Source organism: Helicoverpa zea, chromosome 6, assembly GCF_022581195.2.
Source record: "Helicoverpa zea isolate HzStark_Cry1AcR chromosome 6, ilHelZeax1.1, whole genome shotgun sequence".
In the NCBI taxonomy this organism is placed as follows: Eukaryota; Metazoa; Arthropoda; class Insecta; order Lepidoptera; family Noctuidae; genus Helicoverpa; species Helicoverpa zea.
The window spans coordinates 9,031,064-9,053,153 of record NC_061457.1 but is presented as its reverse complement, the minus strand read 5'-3'; positions in this window follow the sequence as shown (position 1 = coordinate 9,053,153).

The window sequence follows — 22,090 nt, the reverse complement described above, 5'->3', positions numbered from 1 at the left end:
CGTTATTGAGAAAATAAATATTTAAAATTGTCCCATTAATATAATTGATGGGACTAGTTTGATTTAAATTAGTGGTTTCATTGAGTATGTATGATATTATTAACACTTGATTACTGATTTATTTATGCCTACCTAATTCAATTTTATTACTATGTGTTCTTTATTATATAGTAAAGTAAATAAGATATGTTTACATACTGATATTGTAAAGTTGGAATTCCATCATGTAAATTTCTCACGCCTAAGATATACAAAACGAATAAGTAATGATATTGTTCATGGCATTACAATTATATAAAAATACCTTGGTGACAAAAATAAATCATTACTTGCATAATTAGAATGTAACACATACGTAGATGAATATATAATGAGTCGTGGTGGCCTAGTGGGCAAAGAACCAACCTCTCGAGTATGAGGGTGCGGGTTCGATTCCAGGTCAGGCAAGTACCAATGCAACTTTTCTAAGTTTGTATGTACTTTCTAAGTATATCTTAGACACCAATGACTGTGTTTCGGATGGCACGTTAAACTGTAGGTCCCGGCTGTCATTGAACATCCTTGGCAGTCGTTACGGGTAGTCAGAAGCCAGTAAGTCTGACACCAGTCTAACCTAGGGGTATTGGGTTGCCCGGGTAACTGGGTTGAGGAGGTCAGATAGGCAGTCGCTTCTTGTAAAGCACTGGTACTCAGCTGAATCCGGTTAGACTGGAAGCCGACCCCAACATAGTTTGGGAAAAAGGCTCGGAGGATGGATGACATACGTAGATGAATAATTTCTAAACATTCAATGGTTACCTCCTAATCACATAAGTCATTGATGCATGATCATTTCACTATTTATTATATTTCAAAATCCTAATTTGTGGCTGAACTTAGTGAATAAATTAGATTCATTATTATGTTAATTGTAATTTATGATTTTGATCTCATAATCAAGATTATTGAGCTGTACTTAGTTAGGATTACCTATACCGTGTATAAAAATTGTAGATTTAGGTACTAAATCAACTTATATCTTCGTGGCAACATGTGTGGAATGGAATAGTTTTTTCTTTGATAGGATTATTAATTTCACATTTATGATAAAAATCTTTATAATTCTCATACATAGATATGTTGTTAAAATATAAATAGGCAGAATGAAACACTTGAAAGTATAAGCTGAATCTAAGCACATACTTAATAGAGTTCTATTTCCTACGAACAAGCTTAAAAAATCAAAAACTGCAATCGAACACGCCCACATGCATAAGTTCCTAAAACACACACACATACACACTCAACTACGTTTACATTATAACACAAGTCAAACGGTTTCCCTGCTCGATGTACCTGCAATAGTCCTGAATAGACTAGACGGAAAACTATTGATCGCGCCTCTAAACAGCGTAGCACCTACGTAATAAACTTACAGGACTGTTTAGTTTACTTAATATATACTTACTTATAGTTTTTTTATAACACTAACGGTGAGTTGCACCATGACTCCCCAAAAAGTTATCTATTGGGAAGTTTGTATTTTTTTTGTTGTCAAATCCTTGATTTGAACAATGGGCGGCAAGTATACGGATGGCTATGGTTTGGTTATAGTTAAATGGTGCTACTGACTGGGTCTTAGTATCGTCCACTTTATTCCATTAAAACTTCCAATAATCGATGGTTTATTTGACACTTAATCTGCATTTTCCCGACTTAATATTGATTCATTTACTTCCGTTTACATGTTGCTGAAAGGAATTAGATAAAGCTTCATATAATAGAACTCCAAGGAAGGCATGAGGTGCTATAAATACTTTATCCGGTTCCGTCAAATAGATTTCGCAGTATCCAAGTAAAATCGCTAGAATCATCTATTTAGACCTAAGCTTCAGAAAATAAGGAAAATAAAATCTTCTATGAAATCTTATGGCTTCTGCCTGACTCATACATAAAATACCTCCATTCCAAGGCAGGATACAATAAATATTCATTTTTGACAATTCGTTCATATAAACTTGTGAACATTATTAGTTGTTGTATTTCAAAATGGCGACGTCAAAAGGTAACCGCACAATAAACTGTTGTATTCATATTCCTAATACAAAGTTGTTTGTGTACGGTGCGCACAGACCACACAGCATCAATGCTGCGCAACTTTGTTGAATGTAGAAGAATGTAGAACATCGACAGCTCCAGAGTACTCGCAATCGACTCGTCACTATCAACTCCCCAGCTATACGAGGCAGGCCCTAACTTGACCATATAATTATACCTGCACCTTATCGTGCTCGCGTGACCAAGTATATTTGCACCAAGCTAACTATACAAAAACGGAAATAGTTTGTATTTTTTATGCTTGATATAAATGCAAAAAGTAATCATTCTCGTGGGAAGCCGCAGTGTATACGGCGAATTCAATGAAGAACACACAATTCGGACTGTAACACGTAATTGTCTAGTAAATGCATGAAATCATACTGTAATTACTTTGTTATTACGTTATAAGTTTCCCGACTAAATTCCATTTTGTACTTTCAAAACAAAAGCTTCGTTACGAGTATTTTCAAATTGCTAGCAATTCGATGAAATTCTAATTAAATCCTGTCCTTTCAGTGTCGACAAATTGGTTGTTTCATGTAAGTTGTCAGGAAGCGATGTAAATAGGAAGTAGGCTATTGATCAGTTTGGGTGGCGGGGCGTCGCGCGGGGCGCGGGGCGTATGGGCCGAGGCGCGGCGCACATACGTAGATTTGACCAATTTAGGCGGCCAAAAATATTTTACAATGTATTTCGTTTTTTCTATCTTTGTTTTATCATTATTTTATTATTTATTTTATTTAAGCATTGTATTTTGATAATAAGCATGTTTTATTGAAAAAAACCGTAAATATTTTTTTTTTAATGTAGAGTATCATATATTTTCATTTTAAAAGTAGTTATGATATTTTTTATTATATCTATTTCAAAATAATATGTAATGTAGTAAAAAAAAAATTAATATTTTTTTATTCCTCACTTTCTGCCTCTGATATATCAGACTCTGTGTTTGATTCAGCTGGTAGTAGCATATTTTATTGTTTCAGGGCAAAATAATCTTGTTTTGATGTTTTTTTTTTTTGTTGGTCACATTTCTTCAGTTTCGTATTTCTTTAGTTTTCCTTCGTTTAGTCCTCTCACTACAATCTTTAAGTGATTTAGATGGCCGCCCCGGTCGATTTCCAACACTTGTCGGGCGTTCAAATGTTCTGCTTAACCAATTCTCATTAGTTTTAAGGATTTTTTTTACAGTTTCAGTTTTTTACTTTCGTAGCTATTTTAAAATATGCAAATCTTTGTTTAAAACTGCTTATATTATCAGGTGTGTCACCCTAATAGGTCAAAAGTTAGTTTCCTAGGTAATTTAGTTTTTCTTCCAAATTAGTCAGATCTTGCTATTGTATTTTATTGTAAATATAACGTAGGGTCACTATTTTTACGCCAGAGGTACTCAAAACAAAAAAAAAATGCACTTTGTGACATTTTAAAGAAAAAAGTATTTTATTTTTGTATGAGCTTCAAATCTTAAAAAGCCTGTAAGTCGGACATCCGCAGCTATCCGCAGCCAAAAAATATGTCGTAAGCTAGTTTAATATGTCAAATATCTAAAACTAAAAAAAATGTTACGCGGTCGAACGCGATAATATAACAAAATTGTGTTTAAACAAGAAAATTACTAAAAAAATATTTTGCTTACACACCCTCTTTTAAAATTGAAATAATACTATAAAAAATTAAGTGATCACACTTAAAATATATTAAAATATAATAACTGTTACCTACACAACTCGAATCCATCATAATAGTTGCTTAATATCAATTAGATAGCACAAAAATAATTTTTCTTTAATACCGTCTACCGAGATCTCTAAAAACGTATAACGTAAAATTTGCACTAAGGTCAAGTTCCAACTCCTGGTGCAAGCGCATATCGCATGTTTGGTAGGTAGATGTGGTAAATTCTTATTGCTGGGGTATTCCTCTTTCCATTTTACCCACAATTTGATGATAACCTTTATTTAAAAAAAAAAGACTTTTGGCCAGCTAAATTGCTCAAATCTACGTTAGTGCGGCGGTCGCCGTTTGGGCGGGCGGTGCGTGCCGCGGGCGGCGTGCGTTCCCCCCGGGTTCAAGGGCAAGGTCTTCGCCCATTCACTTCTGAACACGTGCCCGAAAGTAAATATAGTACTCGTTCCGTTACGCCATCGTGCTGTAACGTACCGCCAAACGAAGTCCTTCCCGAATTTCGTTAAATTCGCGCGGTGGTACAATTTTTGCGCTGACCTTCCCAGATTCTATAATACATGAGCTTTCTAGCGATTGGCTTCACGCATGACGCTTGGTTGCGTCGACTTAGTACCGGATGCTCGTCTAGTGTGTAACAGACTTGCTATTGATATGCACGACGCGGTGTACTTGCTTATGTAGAAAAGTCTTGCAATGTGCATAAAAAAATAAGTACAGTTTATATTTTGTTAGTCACCGCCTACATTGACATTTACGAACACAAAACCTAGGCAATATTCTACTTCCTTTCTAGAAAATTTTACCATGGTTACCAAAATGACCGATCGAAACCGTTCCTGAATGTCTTTCAATATTGGTAAACAAGATCGAATATCTATTCAATAGAATACCTTCCAGACTATTCCAACTAATATCCTAATAATATTACATAACAAAATGATAGAGGACAATTTCTGCTCTAGTTCTAATGTACTTCTGATTTAGCCCTGTTCTTGGCAGGCCGCCATTTTATGCAACTATGTGGGTACAAGTTAGTGGAAATTGTAATTATGACGAATAGCGTCGCCGGTATTCATAAATATGTGCCACTATGTATCATACGTTGTTTACCATTTCTTTAAGTCCTAAAGTTTCTTGCCTTCATGATAGCTATCGCTTTAAGAGGGTTCAATCTCGAAATTCGCTCATTCATCTCGATACCTCTTTTAAATGATCAAGAAACTAATTTAAGTGATGTCAATGTTGATAATGGCTACATTTCTATGAATAATCATCTCCCTCCTGTCCCCCATTAAAAAGGTATCCAGTAAAGCATTCAATCGATGAATAATTGCATTCCTTTTTTGCTCTATTTATTTCAAGTTTTTCATCGAAATATCCGCATCTTGTTTACTACATTTCGTACCTAGTAAGCCTACAAGTTTCAACAACATTATTTCGCATCAACAAACTCATAAAAATAGATGTGTGTAATTACGACCGGTGTTTTTCTCGTCGACAAAACCTAAGGGACGGGCTTCGAGCAAAATATATGGGCCTTGAATGACATCCTTTTCCGTTAAAGCGGGAGAGATTTAAATAGCCAGCAAGGAATTTGAGTAATGATCAGCCATTGCCAAGTGTTTATATCCCATTTTTTATTGGAGGTTTATCTTTGCCTGCCTATCGACAATAGATTATTTACAGATAGTAAAAGTTATGAAAATGGATTCAAAAAAATCGCTAGCTGGCTTACACGCCAAAATTAATGAAAATAATACGCCAATTTAAAAGCTTTATAAAAATAGCATTGCTGTTAAGAACTAACATTTCAAATCTATTCAAACAGACCAATTAACAACAGAACACAAGTGTGTTTACATTTTGTATCTAGCCTCGGAAAATATAGTCAAGAGCGCGGGCGTTGTACCGTACATTATTGTATGTTAGTATTTTCACTTAACACACTTTCCTAATCTTTGGTAAACAAATAGATAGGAATGTTGTAATCAATAAGCTACGTATATGATATCTCTACTGTAATATTATTATTGTTATACAATAGTCAAAACATGAGAATACCACGTCACGTTGATCAAAACGTATCTATTTTCGTATGTTAATCTCTGGTCATCGAATTTGGATGAAGCTAAATTTGCTTACCCCTATGTATGGCTTGTATGGTTTTCGAACATAGTTCTATGTCATTTTAAAACTGTTTTTATTGATAAACATTTAAATGGTTACACGTACTAGCAAAAAAGGGTTATTGTCTATACGTAATGGTCCGAGGTAAATTGATCATAAACATCGCATTCCATTTATTATTCTTCCCACATTTAATACACCTACACCCAATACCTACGTAATAATAAAATCTTATGGTCTAACAAGATTATTGCACGAAAACTACGCCGCGCCGCCATGGCATCTTTCGGTACAAACACGCGCTTTGAAATAAAAACAAGACCGTCGCAGAATTTATAACCACGCAACAGCAAGCAACTGGCGTTCAAAGCACCCCTTGTACGTGCTCTCCTATAAACATAAACATGGAAAACGCACAAAAGCCTCTCGGGCGTCGCGTCGCGTCGCTGTCAGATAAAGTTGTAGCGTTTCTTTTGCGAGACGCGCTCGGGGAGGCGCGGGTGCGACCGAGACGGAGCACGCACGCCGATCGTTAGCCCTGATCTTCAGCGCGCCACAAACACACAGCCCGACCGAGAGCGAAATTGCAGCGAGAATGCACCTAGCTGTGTTATTACCGCGGCGGCTGGCTTGCGAAACGGCCTTCTTCCGCGGCCACTGCGCTGCAAACAGCACCGCACGCCGACGCCGCAGGGTCGCGAATCGCTCGCCGCGCTGGTGAAACCGGTTATTTTCTCTGAACAAGCAATTGTGGACGTTGTCGTTGCGACATAAGTTCCGTTCGGCGCGCTGCAACGCAGGAACGCAGCGGGTCCCTGTATATTTAGCCCGCATTGCATGCGGTCGCCGTAGTGGGTGTATTAGGTCGCTCGCACGCACTGCTGAACTAGTCGGAGGGCTTCCTATTATCGATTTATGTTATTGTGTAGGACGTGGTGTCACGCCGCTTGCATTAACGCGTTTTTCATGAAGTTTTTCTTCATTTTCCGCTGCGCCGCGCTCGGTTTCTCTTTCGCAGAAAGCTCGAACCGAGTGAAACTTGTTGGAAAATATGATTTCACTCGTGATATTGTTCCGATCACGTAAACTCTGTACTGTGTTCTCTACTTTGATGTTATAATATTAAGCAATTAGTGATATTTTTAACGCAATAGCAAACACAGACAAGCAGACTGCAGATACGTTGTTTTAATTATGACTTATGGAATCCGCGAACTGATTACATCGTTGTAATATAATTGTAATAGTAACTTATTATCGTCTTCGAATATCCAATTAAATAAAGCAACTTTAATGAATTCGCATGTGGCTTGAGTTTCTAATTACGCACATAATGGGTGAAGTTTATTAAGGTCATTAAAAATGTAATTAAATAAATGCTCATCATAATGCAGTATCGCTACAATCACGTACTGGCTAATAAAACTACAGTATTGGAATTTATGACGAAATTCCACAAGTCTGTCTCGAGCTGAGACTAGCTTAGTTGGCAGTTACAAATAAGAATCTCGAACAATGTTATCTATAGAAATAAATAACGTTGAAAGCAGCTTATGTGGTAGTAAGTTGCATAGGCTTCTCGAGGCTTGAGGGCAGAGGGCGAGGCGGAGGCCTGCCGGGGGGAGGGGGGCTGCGGTTACACCCACACGCGCGATGACACCTCGAGAGGTGACGAGCGGCCATTACAGATAGCCGCATAACCGGCGTACCCGAGCCTATTGTACCCGACAACGTTATGACCGTCCATGTGGGATGCTATGCCATACAGGAAGCCTTACATAACTCATGGACTCCAGACTATACATGCTAGACCATTTTATTGGTATTTCCCAAAGCACCTTGCTGTATCGCTCGTTAAGCTGCAATGGTTATTGCTGATGGTCTCATGAAAACCGCATTCCTTATTTTAATGAGTTTCGTTTATTATTGTGTTAATCGAAAATTTTCACGATCGAACATTGTTCTTCCATAATATATTATACAATTATATCGGGATTTTAAAGGTGACCATGAGTACTGACTTTTGAGTTCGCATTGGGGTTTTTTCTCATGCCATTTTTGAGATTCATAACCCATTAACGAACCATCCTTTTCTTATCGTTTCATATCCTCAAAAATGGATGGCCCCAAATTTTTTATTCTATTTCACATTCAGAGATATGGTGTATTACCAAAGTCTGTCATGCACTATAATATTTTCGTCATAAAGCTCTTCTATGCAATTTATTGCGTTGTCGAAGGGAAATGGGCGTTGGTTTCTCACAGTTCAATGTCGCGGCGACAGTAACATGGTTGTTATGGCTTTCGTTACAATACTTAATAACATGTTGCTTTAGAGTTTCCCTTGCAACTTGTGTTTTGTGTCACATAACGTCAGGCCTTTTCAAATAAAGGCGTACGTGGTACGTCGGTCGGCCCGAGTGAAGTATACGTGGATGATATGGTTGTTTTATTCAATAGTTGTTAACTTTATTTTACATGGTGTATAATTTATACATAGTGAGGAAAGGTGTTTGATGTAAATAAAAATTAATAGTCGGTAATATTCAGTTTGTCAACTAAAACTGATGGTTTAGATAAAAGGAAAGATAAAGAGAGATAATACTAAAAGATGGTGATGTAATCGCTTGGGGACTAAATCAAACTAATATTGAGACTTAATCACGTGTAGAAAGTTACGAAAATAACAGAACAGTTTAGCCCAGATAAACAACCAGCCAAGAATTAGACAGGCAATCTAAATGAGAGGTGCGAAGCCAACATTTAGACAGTGTTAGATATTAAATGAGCTTAGGTTAAAGTCTCGCTAAAAACTATTTTATTAACGACTTTCGATTGTCACCCCATGAACAAATAGCTGAAAAAATTACTTTAAAAAAGCTCTTTACTATAGGTCTAAGCAAAACAATAATCATAGTTCTGTCAGATGTCTAAAGAATAGAACATCCTTTTAGTTAAGTGTCTCCCTTATTACCTCTATCGTTATGAATTGGAACCTAGTAATCGGAAACTCAGTGACCGTTAAAATTCTTCACATTACGCCTTTAATCATACAAGCCGGCAGAAAGTGACAACATGACGAGACATGTAATTTCTATTCTATAATTATATGCTGTTGAACTTGTTCGAGTATTTTACTTTTATTTACAACTAACTTTCCATAGAGTTGTTGGTTTTTTTCTGAGACATATAATTGACGTAGATCCTTAGTCTTTTTAAGACAAAAGGTCTCTTAAATATGATCGATAATTTCTGTAACCTGTCTGTCAAATTGATTTCCTTAAATTGATATCTCTAATTAATGAATAAGGCCTCTTACGGTCTTAAAGGATCACAATTTTGTGATTTTATTTCGAGTTATCTAAGTTATAAATGCTGTCTTAAGTTAAGTTAACGTAACATAATATGTCATAGTATAAAACGCATTTATCGGTAATGCGCCATGTCTCCGGGCCGACGTTAATATTCATGCGTTTAATTGATAACGTGCTTGCAACAGCCATTTATCTTGCAATTGCAGGCGACTAGAAACGGCAAGAAAGTAGCCACTTGTGTTCTTATGCACATTTATTTTTGTATCTTGAAATATTTGTCGTTTATGTCTCACACATTCCTATTCTCTTTCATCTATTCTCATATTAGGTTTTAGCGGAATTGTGAAAAGCTTTTGCATTCAAAAACTAAAAATCAAATACAAAACTCAAACATGAAACGATGCGATGCTGAATGAAACACCACACAAAAGCAAGTTGAACCCGCTAAATACCATTCAACACCAGCCCTACATCAAACAACTGAAATCAAGCTTCAAAATTGAAGGAACCACGCATACGCTTTTGAAGTACTAAAGCTAAAAACGTAGTTTCGCCGTCGAGTAAACATACTCGTACATGCACAGTGAAATGCAACTCTAAATATAGGCCGGTGAACGCAACGGCTGACGGTTGTGCGTGGTCAGGACTTGCCCCCCCACCCCCCTCGCGCGTCCAGGGTTGCCTAGCTCCCAAGGGCGCCTGTTTCAAATTGAGTTAGCAACGCTCCACGGGACGCTATTAGGTTGTTGAGGCAGGCTTCGAGGGGATAAGTCTGGTCTAGACAAATAGATATTGTTATGTATAAGCGGCTTTGCTTCATGCGTGGTTTGCGTTTTATGGTTTTCGTATTGTTTATTCATTTTATATTACATTCCATTGTTTTCTTTGATTTGAACATCACTATTGTTTCTGCAAATGCTAAACCATTTTGAATGAACGACAAATTATTTTAAAATCAAAATTACCAGTTTCGAGCGCATGTAGCGTAAAAACGTGAAGTCTAACCCGCCATTACGTTCAATCACTTAAAACCTAGGTTCGACGCGCAAGCCCTAACCTATTACATAAAGCGAGGACTGGGGAGTCGTAATGAATACATAGGGGCTGTTGTGCGTGTGCGTCGTGCTCACATGCAGTTGTACGTCGTACGTCGCGGGTATACTTGTGCACGACGCGAGTACGGTCAGTCGGGCATGCAGCGATCCTTCCTAAGTGACATAGGTCGGGAATACTCAGGGAATCCAGACATACCGAATGGTTTTTCCAGAACAATCTCAAGATTTTTTTATTCCTAATAAACAAAGTTATGCTTTATTTTGGTTGGTGTTCGGGTCGTTGCGTGCATAATGCAGATGCCTTGTACAGACATCGTTGTTTCTAAATGCAATAAAATTTTATTTTCGCGCGTATATTTCTGGGTTTAGTGCGCGGTCGAGTCGCTTAGGTACCTGGGTGCAGAGTGAGATTTATTGAATTGCCGACTTCGTGCTTTGTCTAAGGGAAGTCACCTTGCGAAAATATCTTTATTCGACCTACTCGACTTTGCCGATATTTTTCTTGGAGTAAAAAAGAAAGATGAAAAGAAATAATTGGATTGCCTGACGCAACATTACAGAAAGGTCGTAGAGTCCGCATAAACTTTCAAAACTTTGTTTTTATAGAATAGTCATCGTTTATTTTTATGAAGTCTTTATTGCTAGATTCTATTGCCACCTCCAATGAAAAGAAAAGGTTGATTTTATCACCTAGATGGTATCCAACGAATTCTTAGGAAAAACAAACATAATTTACTGATTAATTCTTATCAAGTAACTAAATCTATTACTGAACACAATCAATCCACTATAATGATGAGTAATCAATAACTAGAACAGATAACAATATCACTAGTTTCACTTGACACTACATTTTGAGCCTACAATAACTTATAGTTATTCGTAAGGAGGCCGCGGACCGACGCACACATACGCAGCCATGTGTGCATGCGAAACCTGTATTAGAATAATGTTCGGTAAACATGGTGTCAGTGTGTGTGGCACTGTCAGTGTGTGGGTGTGTGGGGCATACATAATACATTTGCATGCCGTTTATGTAGATAGCAATACGTTTATAAAAAGCTATACAACTGAGTAGGTTCTCGATCAGTATGTCACATCGGAACAGAGTCTCCTTTCAATATCAATTCTTGATACTTTCTTATAATAACTTTTCTTCTATGCACATTTAAGTGGCTTTTGTGTGTAATAAAAGTTTTGTTTATCTATGTGTGATGATGTAACGGTGCCTTAGCAACTGTCAAAACTGTATGACGTCATCTAACTATGAATGTTTAAGAAGTTTTTTATGTGGTTGTCTCTTTCTTATCGTCGTGTAGTTGCTAATCACGGTTGCTTCAAAATTCAAATAGGTTTTTGCATAAAGTTTTTCGTTTTCCTCCAAAAAAAATCGATAATTCTTGGATTTTTGGAATCATAGTCGTAGAGTAAATTTCCGAGAAGTTTTCGTCAGAGTAATTTGAATTTTAATTCGTTACATTAGAAACTAAATTAGCTTGCTAACCAGTTTCTGTTAGGGTTGATAAACCAACCACTTGATCCTGCCAAAGTGACGTATTTGATTTATTTAAAAATATTCTCTTTGACACGGAAACCTCACCTTTCAGCTGACATACTGCCTCTTGCCAAAATTACGATCCAAAGGTTGACAATCTGACATTTGATGTGCAGCTATTTAAATTGAATTAAGTATCTAGGTCATGTTAAAGCCAATTAAACTAAAATGTATGTAGGTAACCTCTTATTTAAAGAACGTAGTTATTTAATCTTAACACAATAACTAAAACTTTACTCAAAATTGACTTATCCAAAATGTTCTCAAAAATAAGTAAGCTTGCCAAATAATTTTCCCCGCCATTGTAAAATGACTCGCGTCATGAATTCGAGTCCACTTTGACTGTCACCCTGTCTGTCAGTAAATCAATTACCAATCATTTATGTTCTACCTTGGCAAGTATACAAATTATGTGGTCAATGACCTAGGGTGGTTGGACATAATGGACATTAAGAACATGTTCGTTCGGGCGACTGAAAGTAATGTCACAAATGACAAAATGTACATGGGAAATGTAGATTTGTTTAGGTTATTTGTTTTTTGAACTAAGTATCGCGAAAATGTTTTATTATATAAAATGTTTATACATAAAAATGTTTTCAGCAACTGAACCTTTTAGCCTTATATTAATCTATGTATTTGAAATCAATAACTTTAAACATGTATAGGCAAATCGTAAAATCGTAACTCGTATAGGCAAAATGTACTTAATATTAAAATATGTAGGTCATATTGATGTACAAATATTAACAACTACCTTCTGCCAGCGCTTTCACCCGCATCCCGTGGGAACCTCTGCACGAACCCGGATAAAAAGTTCCATCCCGGGCCAGTAGTTCCTGAGATTAGCACGTTCAAACAAACAAACTCTTCAGCTTTATAATATTAGTAAAGATTACTAGCAGTCTTTACAACAAGGATTAACAGAAACAGTTGAATTCGAAGTGGAAACATGAAACTCCACAGACATAACTAGTTCCATTATAATAACCACATAACTTCATTGGATATGCTTTCCTCGAATCCAATTTGTGGCAATCGATATAAAATTAATTAAGCGATTAGTTTTTGATTGGGAACAGAACTCGATTCATGATTATTTGTTACTTTCACATTATTAAATTAGAATTTATGATCTTTAAAGTTCAGATCAGACTTCGTTATAATAAGTCCTTTTCCTGGCTTTCTCTCGTATAATAGTGTATTGGTAACTTACTTACAAAGTCAGTTAGAAGTTTCGACAATTACTTTGAAACTTACAATGTGATACATAACAACCTTAATGACTTTGGAAAAGTTACTATAGTACGACTCTATGGAAAATTCCAGACTATTCCACGAATAGGTGTATTTCTCTTACATTATGTAGTCATCAATTTAAAATAAGACCTAAAACTTCAATCTCCATGATGTTATTAGAGCCCAGATGAACAATTCTTTCTTATCGCCGCTAATTCATTTAATAATACTTAATAACCTTCGCGGCAATACAAAAACTGCATGCCGCCGGTCCCTAATTGAATGGTGTCTCACGTGTCCATTATATAAAAACCTTTGCGGGCACACTGGTTTGTTTACGCTCAGTTCGGCGATAGAGGTCAAAGTTAAATGGACGGCGGTGGTTGTGTAATCGTTCGAATACGAGTGTCGTTTACCCCACGGCCTTCGGTCAAGACTTCCTTCTTACTTCAACTATTGTTTGGGGTTTCCTAACGACAGATTGGATTGATGGCAAAGGGATTCAATTACAATGAATTAAACCTTTCGGTGATTAATTGATGGGCATTTTCGAAATTGGTACAGTGACAGTTGGGCGTACACACGCAGGCAGATAAAATGACCGAGTGTAGCAACCCAATTTTAGTAAATTAAACAAATAAAAACACAAGCGACTATAGTGAAAGATCTTCTTGTTTACAATAAATAGGAGCGACAATAAACATGATATATGGTAGACACGGAATCTTCAGAAGACTTTTCGTCTTTCTAGTTCAATCTGAGCTTATCCGGTCATAAAAACGATCGCTAACGCCCACGGGCGGTTTTGCTCCTAACATGTGAACGGTGACATTGTTTTATTTCTTATCTAGTTTTCTAGGATAGGTATGTTTTATAGGATATGATAGGAACCATATCTGTATTTTCACGAATAGATTTTAGCATGGCTTCTTTTTCGGCTAAAGATTTTATCGTTTCATATCGTCTATAATTTTCTATTGTTAAGAATTGCATGTTCATTCAGTAGAATAAGGATTATTTGTACTTTCCAACTATGAAAATGAATGTTAAAATAGGCATTTGTATTCATAGCTGTGCAAAGCTAGATTTATAATTACCAAATCAAGTTCTTAGTGTTCCAAATTTATATTAGTTAAGTTACGACTAACTTTTAATAATTTTCGTGAACTTTTATTACAATAAGTAATTATGTTGAAATTAAAATGCTATTAAAAACTGGTCTAACCTTAGGAAAACCCGTTTATCTAAATATTTGCATATTATGTGAATCATCATGGCAAGAATGTTGTATTGTTGTCTTGAATATTTATCACCTTACACCATATGTGTAATCAGATATGGGAACTGGAGAAACCATGTATAAGTACATATTACATAAGGGGTAAATACCTATACTAAATGTCTAGCTAACATTGTTTTCTCGTAACTTATAAAAACCTCCTATATATATATAATCCTAAAGCAGCCTATTTTCTTAATTTTAAATATAAATTTATTTAAGGACTAGAAAAATATGTTAAGTCAAACTAGTAGTAGTGCAAGTGTTGGTGCCCAAATTTTTTGCACGAAGCTGTTACTCGTTTGTGAGTTGTATGGGTAAAAAAAGATCCAAATTTCAAAGAAAAATAGTATAATTCATTGATTTTCTAATTCCATTCACTGCAAAATGTTAGTACGCCCCCACAAAAAATTATAATACTTACTAACCTTTTTTCTAAAAACTCCACGTAAATTAATTTAAAATGTCATAAAAAGTAATGAAAAATTCCATTCTGACATTTAATTTTTAAGTCTTCGTTCGACAGCCAATTTCTAGACCCAATTTTGCTGTAAGCTACTGTAAATTGATATCTAATGCTTTGAGCCCAGTTGTTTACTTAAATATTATGTTTGATAAATTTGGAAATTCTATTTAAAGAACTAATATTCGGAGCTTTGGGTTAAATATCACAGTTGGGTTATGTCATTGGGATTTTCACGTACTTTTCTGAAAAAAAAATATATTTGTACTCTAGTGTTAGGAACATATTGAGTGGAAAATGATGATGGTCTGTGTATATTTGTTAAATGGCAGCAAAAAACTGACCTCGGATTACATGAGATTGAGTCTAGGTCCTTCCGAGGTTTTATATAAAGCTCTGTCTAAAAACGAAGTATATAAGTTTTATTTATCATGCGATGTAATTTTGATAGTAACCTTGAATATTATTTATTGCAGATTACAACGCCGCCCCGCTGTTCGCCTCGGAAAACGCCTCCAGTGGTAAGACAGACTAATACTTTCATAATGTAAAACAATAGACCTTCATAGTACGACCAACTTTTATGTAAAACAGACACAAAATGAACAGTATAAAATATTCAAAACGTCTAAATTTTAAAGACAAAAATGATAAATGAGATTTTTGAATAAAGAAGAACTTGAACAACCAATATAAAATATGAGCCATTCTAATCATAAATACTCGAGAGATTTCATGTGAGAGGAGGCCTGTGCCCAGCAGTGGGACGATAAAAAGGCTGTAACAGTAATCATAAATAATCTTAGAACCATTTTCACCGACAACATAAACGTTATTTTTTCTTAAAACAACTTTTTACTTTGACAATTGAACGTTAAATTATATTTAAGTAAAAAAATAACTATAAAACGTTAAAAATTCATATTAAACAGTTGTTTAAAGAAAACTGACGCTTATGCTACAACAATACAATTACAATTCCAAATCCGATTTCAAATTTCGAACGTTAGGTAATACCACAGCGACAGCCTTATGACATTCCACGTATATAATTACAAAAATTAATATACAGCGCCCTGACTCACCCCTTGCAATATGAACACAACTACATATACACATGTGTGTGTTCATTGTGCATGTGTGAGTAGGGGGTATAGAGTAGGCGTTACCAACAGTTTAACCTATTTCCCTTTTAATTAAGTCCTCGTAAAGTGGTTAAAGAAATAAATAAATTAGTTATTAGATTACGATTACCTATACGTTTATTATTTTATAACAATACAAACTTTTTCTAATGCAATATTTACATACAAATCCTAGAATGAACAGTGCTCTAATGAAGAACACGTCATATCCAGAACAATCTAATACAATAGGACATATTTTTTTATATTTTTTGGCCAAAAAGGACAGGTCTTTGTAAATAACCATAGCAGATATTTTATTCATTCTTACATGAAGCTAAAGATTTCAACGTCAGTAAAAATATAGGGGAAGTGTAAAATGCATTGTCAGGTGACTAAAGTACCAGTTGAGAGTTCTAGTCGACTAGAAAATGTGCGAGGATGCTATAGTCCTTTGATAAGGACTTTGAATTAAGTGTCCGTACTACAATCCTTATATCAATTGCTTGTTCCATTACTTCATTATGTAATATTTAACAACACAGAGAGACTACGTTTTACTATGTGTAGCAATTAAATCAATAGAACACTGATGCATTTTTTTAAACCATAGAACAGGAATAAATTCAAATGCCATGAAAAATTATCGGACAATAAATTAGAAAAATCTCGAAATTAATTAGCTAATTTATAAAGCAATCGGCGTGGGCGGACATGTTTTAACTAACGTCTGAGTTTTATTTAAATTACTATGATACGCTTTTTTATTTATTTAACGTATTCCATATTATTATCTACGAGTCGTGAATACTCCAGGTGTTCACAGGATTTAGCAGATGGATATAATATTAATTTCACAAAATTATTTTAAAAGAATTATGTACCCAGTGTAAATATTTTCTGTTGTTATTTTGATTAAATATGTAATCAAGTGTCTAACTAAATTGATTGAATTCAAAAGTTTACGTGTACTTTCCATTAGATTAATATGTTCCGGACCAAACTTAGCGAGGCTTAATTCAACCCCAACCCAACTGAAATAGTTTACAGCCAATAGCAGAGCAATTGTAAAATAATCACATCACACTTTAGCCGTTATCACGCGGCACGTTTGATATTTCTCAGTAGTAAATCAAAATGGCGGCTGTCAAAACACTTTCACGACTGTGTTTATGTATTACGATGAATCTAAGAAGTCGTGAGCACCCCGAGCTACGTGCCCTTATTATGTTCCCAGTGATTGCGGATCCGAACACCTGTCCAGAGGTTTATTTCAATTTGTTGATACTGATAGATTGTGGTACATATTGCTGGTGAAGATAAAGAACCAAAGAGGCTATCTAAACATGCTAAATGGTCGAAAAAGGGCAATCAACATATTTATATTATGAAAAATCTAAAATAATTCAATTTTCTTGGAAAAATAATTCTAGATACAAAACAATCAATAACTTTTGTAATTATTTATTGAGTTTAAGTTTTTGCAATGTTTTTGGATGATTATCTTTGTCAACACCAGTGGGAATTACAATTTAATTGATATCTCTACGTAACATAAAAATTCCTAAAATTTTAATAACACTATAATTACAATGTATAATTATGGTAAATTATCTATCATGCATTAGCTTGTAGGAATTAGGAACCTTTTCCATTTTAGCATCTTTTCATGACACCATAAAATAATATAAATTATATAGATTTTAACCGAAAAGAAAATGTAAACACAAAACTGATGGGCTTCCTTCATCTAAATTTTTTCCTCCAAATATAAACTATTGACACAGCAAATTTATTTCAGCAACAGATTAATAACTAACTAAACTCCACACTTTCATAACCGAAGGGTTTCCTTAGAAGACAAGATGATAAGTGGTCGTGATTGCACGATATTCCGATGCTGGGCAATAGGTTGTTAACCCACTAAGATAGCGTTATCGCTCGCCAACGCGCCTGCCTACGTACTTCCGACTCTTACATGTGTTTGATACATGTATGCGGCTTACTTACTTTACTATTGGGATTTTAAGGAATTTTCTATTGATTTTCAGATATAATAATATCCCTAAGACCACACTGCAGACCTAACAGCCGACAGTTGGCTCAATTATTGTTTTTTTTTAATAAGGAGCTTATTTACAACCAAACTTTTCAGTCAGTCTAGTAAGTACCTGATCATTGTAATGAGCGTAATACCATTCATCTTCATACCGATTTATGAACCCAAACAAACTATCGGCCGACGAAAAGTTTATAATGTGCGACTAGTGTCATAGTCACCCTTCAACTAAGAGTCAAACTTTACAATACATACATGTCTATCGTCTGATATCAATCTTGTATGAGATTAGATGGCGCCACATTGCCTAATCATGAATTAATCATTCACTAAGCTTTAGTTTACAAAACAGAATTTGGAAAACGAATGCATCTCAGTAGATCATCGAAGGATTAAAATAGATTATAAAAAAGCATTCTATTACATATATTGGAAGTTTAATACAAAAATGCTTAAAGAAGTGAAAACTACATAGATTTTATAAAAAAATGAACATAATTATGAAAACTTTTACTTAAAGGATTCTTAAATACAAAATGACTTTCGGTCTTAGTTCTACACAATGAAGCACTTAAAGTTCCGTACAACGAGCTATAATTAGTTATCATCTATTAGACGCATGACGTACTAGTGCCCTGACCTATGACAACTTGCATAAACATTAATTACTTTCTAAGATTATTAGTACTGTAAGTAGGTCGTACTTATACTCAGCTAATATATGTAACTAACTAACTTGCATTTCTAAACGAAATTGGTACTTAATTCGTTTAAAAATCTAAAATGTCGATTCACTTCGTTTAGTTCTGGTATCAAATATAGATATAATACTAGAAGTTTTCCCGCGGTTTCACCCGTGTCCCGAAAGAACTACTGCCCGCACCAGGATAAATCATTATAATATTAGTATATCCTCATTATAATCCTCCTCATTATCCCTCATTATAATATTAGTATAGATTACACCAATATGCAAGTAAACGCGTAATAGAAATTCTACATGTACCTAACATCCATTTTCTTACAAGTGTTACACCCAGCCCTATATTTACGTCGACAGAGAAATCAGCAACTGGTTTGCCCGCAACGAGTCCTATTAACAACGTGTTTAACATTTACAAACACGATGCGGTTGTTATTAAATGAAAGTGGACGATATGACTAGATGCTGGAAAACCACAGCTTCACAAATTAACGACTAATCAAGTCTATCTGTACTTACATATCTCGCGAACGGAACGACCGAGTTTCACGTGGTTTTATTGCGTTCATTTGAATAACTTGACTTTACTGTAAAAAAATGACGGTCTAAAAAACATAAAAATATATGTAGGCAATCAAAACACATCATTTGACATACATTTATTTATACAAATAATTTGTATGCGCACAATTTATCAAACAACCGGATGTTACTAACAAAATAAACATGATATACCACACAAAAACAAATTATATAATGCATTTTACCCGTTCTTTAACAAATTCAGATGCATATCGTTGATTTTCATATGCGTTTGTCTTCAGAGCGCATCCAGGTGTTCTCAATCAAATGTTCATATTGTGCTACCTACGCTGCGCCTACGCTCACCACGGTTCATCTACAGATAAATATTCTGATGTAACCTGGGTGGTCACTGCGTTTGAACGAACGAGTACAGATGTCAAATATCGATATGTATGTATTTTAATCGATGCATCGAGGCAGGATAGTGCGTCAATCGCTCGTTTAAACATCGATTCCACTTCGTAAGGAACTGTTATCCTGTTCGAAGTATGAGCTAAATGAATTTTGATTGCGATGAAATATTCAAAGTTTTGTGGACAACGGTTCGTGTGTTCGTCATAGTGTTGGCTTAAATGTAGGTCTTTAATGCTGTCTTATTTAATGTGCTTGAAGTTAAGGATAAGTATTAAAGATTTATTTTATAAAAAAATTTAATTAACATGAGAACATAACATTTTAAAAATAACTCAAAGCTGATAGCACATTTGCAGCAGAATTCTAATACGACGTAGGCGAATATAGTCGTAAAAAATAACTCCCACAGTCGAAGGTATTATTCCCAAAAAATATGCGTAGGCTTTGCAGCGTAGTAATATTGTAAACCCACCCTCTTAGGATACTTCCAGACTTTACCAGCGCCTGGGAAAATTAACTTACGAGCACTTTTATACGTGCAACGTCCATATTTTCCACTTTTGGCAAACAAAAGGATTCGCTCTAAGATAAAAACCTCATTATAACACTTCATGAGCATTACAATAAACTGCGTAATACAGTAGCCTCCAAATTAATGTATGCGTACGAAATCGCCTGTAAACGAAACACAAAGAAAATGCTAAATGATCGTTTTGTTCCAGCCAACCCATTTCCTGAATGAGCCCAAATCTATTTTGCCTACTTCCTCTATTGTTTCGGTGTTTATGTACTAGTTTACATTGTAACTATTTTGATTTATTAACTTTATCAGATTTTTTTCTCGTTGTACTATGAATATGTTTAGTGGCCACTTTTTTATCAACGTCATCGCTTTTGTGATATAGTGCTCAGCGTTCACGTTAGAAGCTTTTAATAGAAAGCGTTTGTATAACTTCTGCAATTCCCTGGGAAATCTTCAGAAACGTAATTGTGTTACTCCAAAACACGTCATATTGCACGTCACTATGGAAGGTATCCTTTCCTCTTCGACAGTCCCCCAAATTACATCTCAGTCATCTTCTTTTCCAAGTCGGCAGAAATAATTTTTATGGCACAGAATATTGAAACAAACACACATTTTCGGTGTCTTCAAACAGCACAACAGGATCACACCAAAAACGACGACTTCAAAGTTCACTCGTCACATAAAACAAGTAGGTTCCCAAGATAAGATCTGTAATAAAAACGTGTAAAACAAGTTAAGCACTGTTATCACGGTGCTGACTAATGAAGGGGCTACCATTAATTCGGAGCAATCTATGTGATTTATCCAAGTGGCTACATGTCTAGATCGTATCAGTTTGACACATTAGCCAGTTCTCCGCGAAAACTGAGTCATTTGTCACTAAGAGATGTAGTAACACCCTTATGAATGTAGTTAGAAGTTTTGAGATGTGGATAAATTAATTTACAGAGGTTTTAATTGAATTTGTTTATATTATGTTTATTAAATGGATTATGTATGTAGACACTTTTTGCAGAGAGATCAAGTTGTGCTATGTAGGTAGTATTTTCATATATCTGTAGTTTATAATTAAACATTTTATTAAACACCACAACTGACACATTGCTTTCGTGAAATCATTGTTTCGTGAATAATGTCTACGTGAACCCGAAAACCAATTAAAAATAAATAAACCAAAAAAGTCTTCTTTTGTTTAGCCTTGGGTCCACCATTCATTTAGTATTATCCTAATGAATTGGCTTAAAAGCTTTTTAATTAACGCAAGAGGTTGCGGAACAAAATACATAATGTTTTTTTGGAGACATTTAAATTAAAATTGATTTGAACACAAACCTCCTTGCTCCTAATTCTCCTCGTACCCGTAAACTCCTGCACCTTGTACAATCGTCCAGCTTAATTGTACTTCCTCTCCAGGCTACTCATCGATCCACGGTCGGTAATGATTCCTGGCTGGATGTAATGATCATTTCCAATCAATCCCTTGTTTCCTCTCACGGTCAATATCTTGCTCCTGGCTTCTCTCATCACGACCTCATTTTCCTTTCCTATATCCTGAAACCTCCCAAGCCCAAGACTAAGGTTCTGCATAGGCGGTGCTTCGCACGCATGGATGTAGATCGGTTGCTTGAGGACGCATTTAAAATTGATTGGACACCTTTGATGACAGCTGATTCCGTTAATGACAAGGTCACAATATTTAACAACTTTGTGAACAAGCTGTACGATGTCCATGCACCAGTTAAAAAGGTAAGGGTAAAACGGCCACCAGCACCTTGGATGACCAGTCTTATCAAGATTGCCATGCGCAGGAGGAACCGGGCGTTTCGCAAGTTTAAAAGGGAACGTACGGATGAAAACTGGGCTTTATATAAGGCTGCTAGGAATCGGTGTAATTTGATGATACGCAACGCTAAACGCCGCCATATACTAAACAATGTCTCAT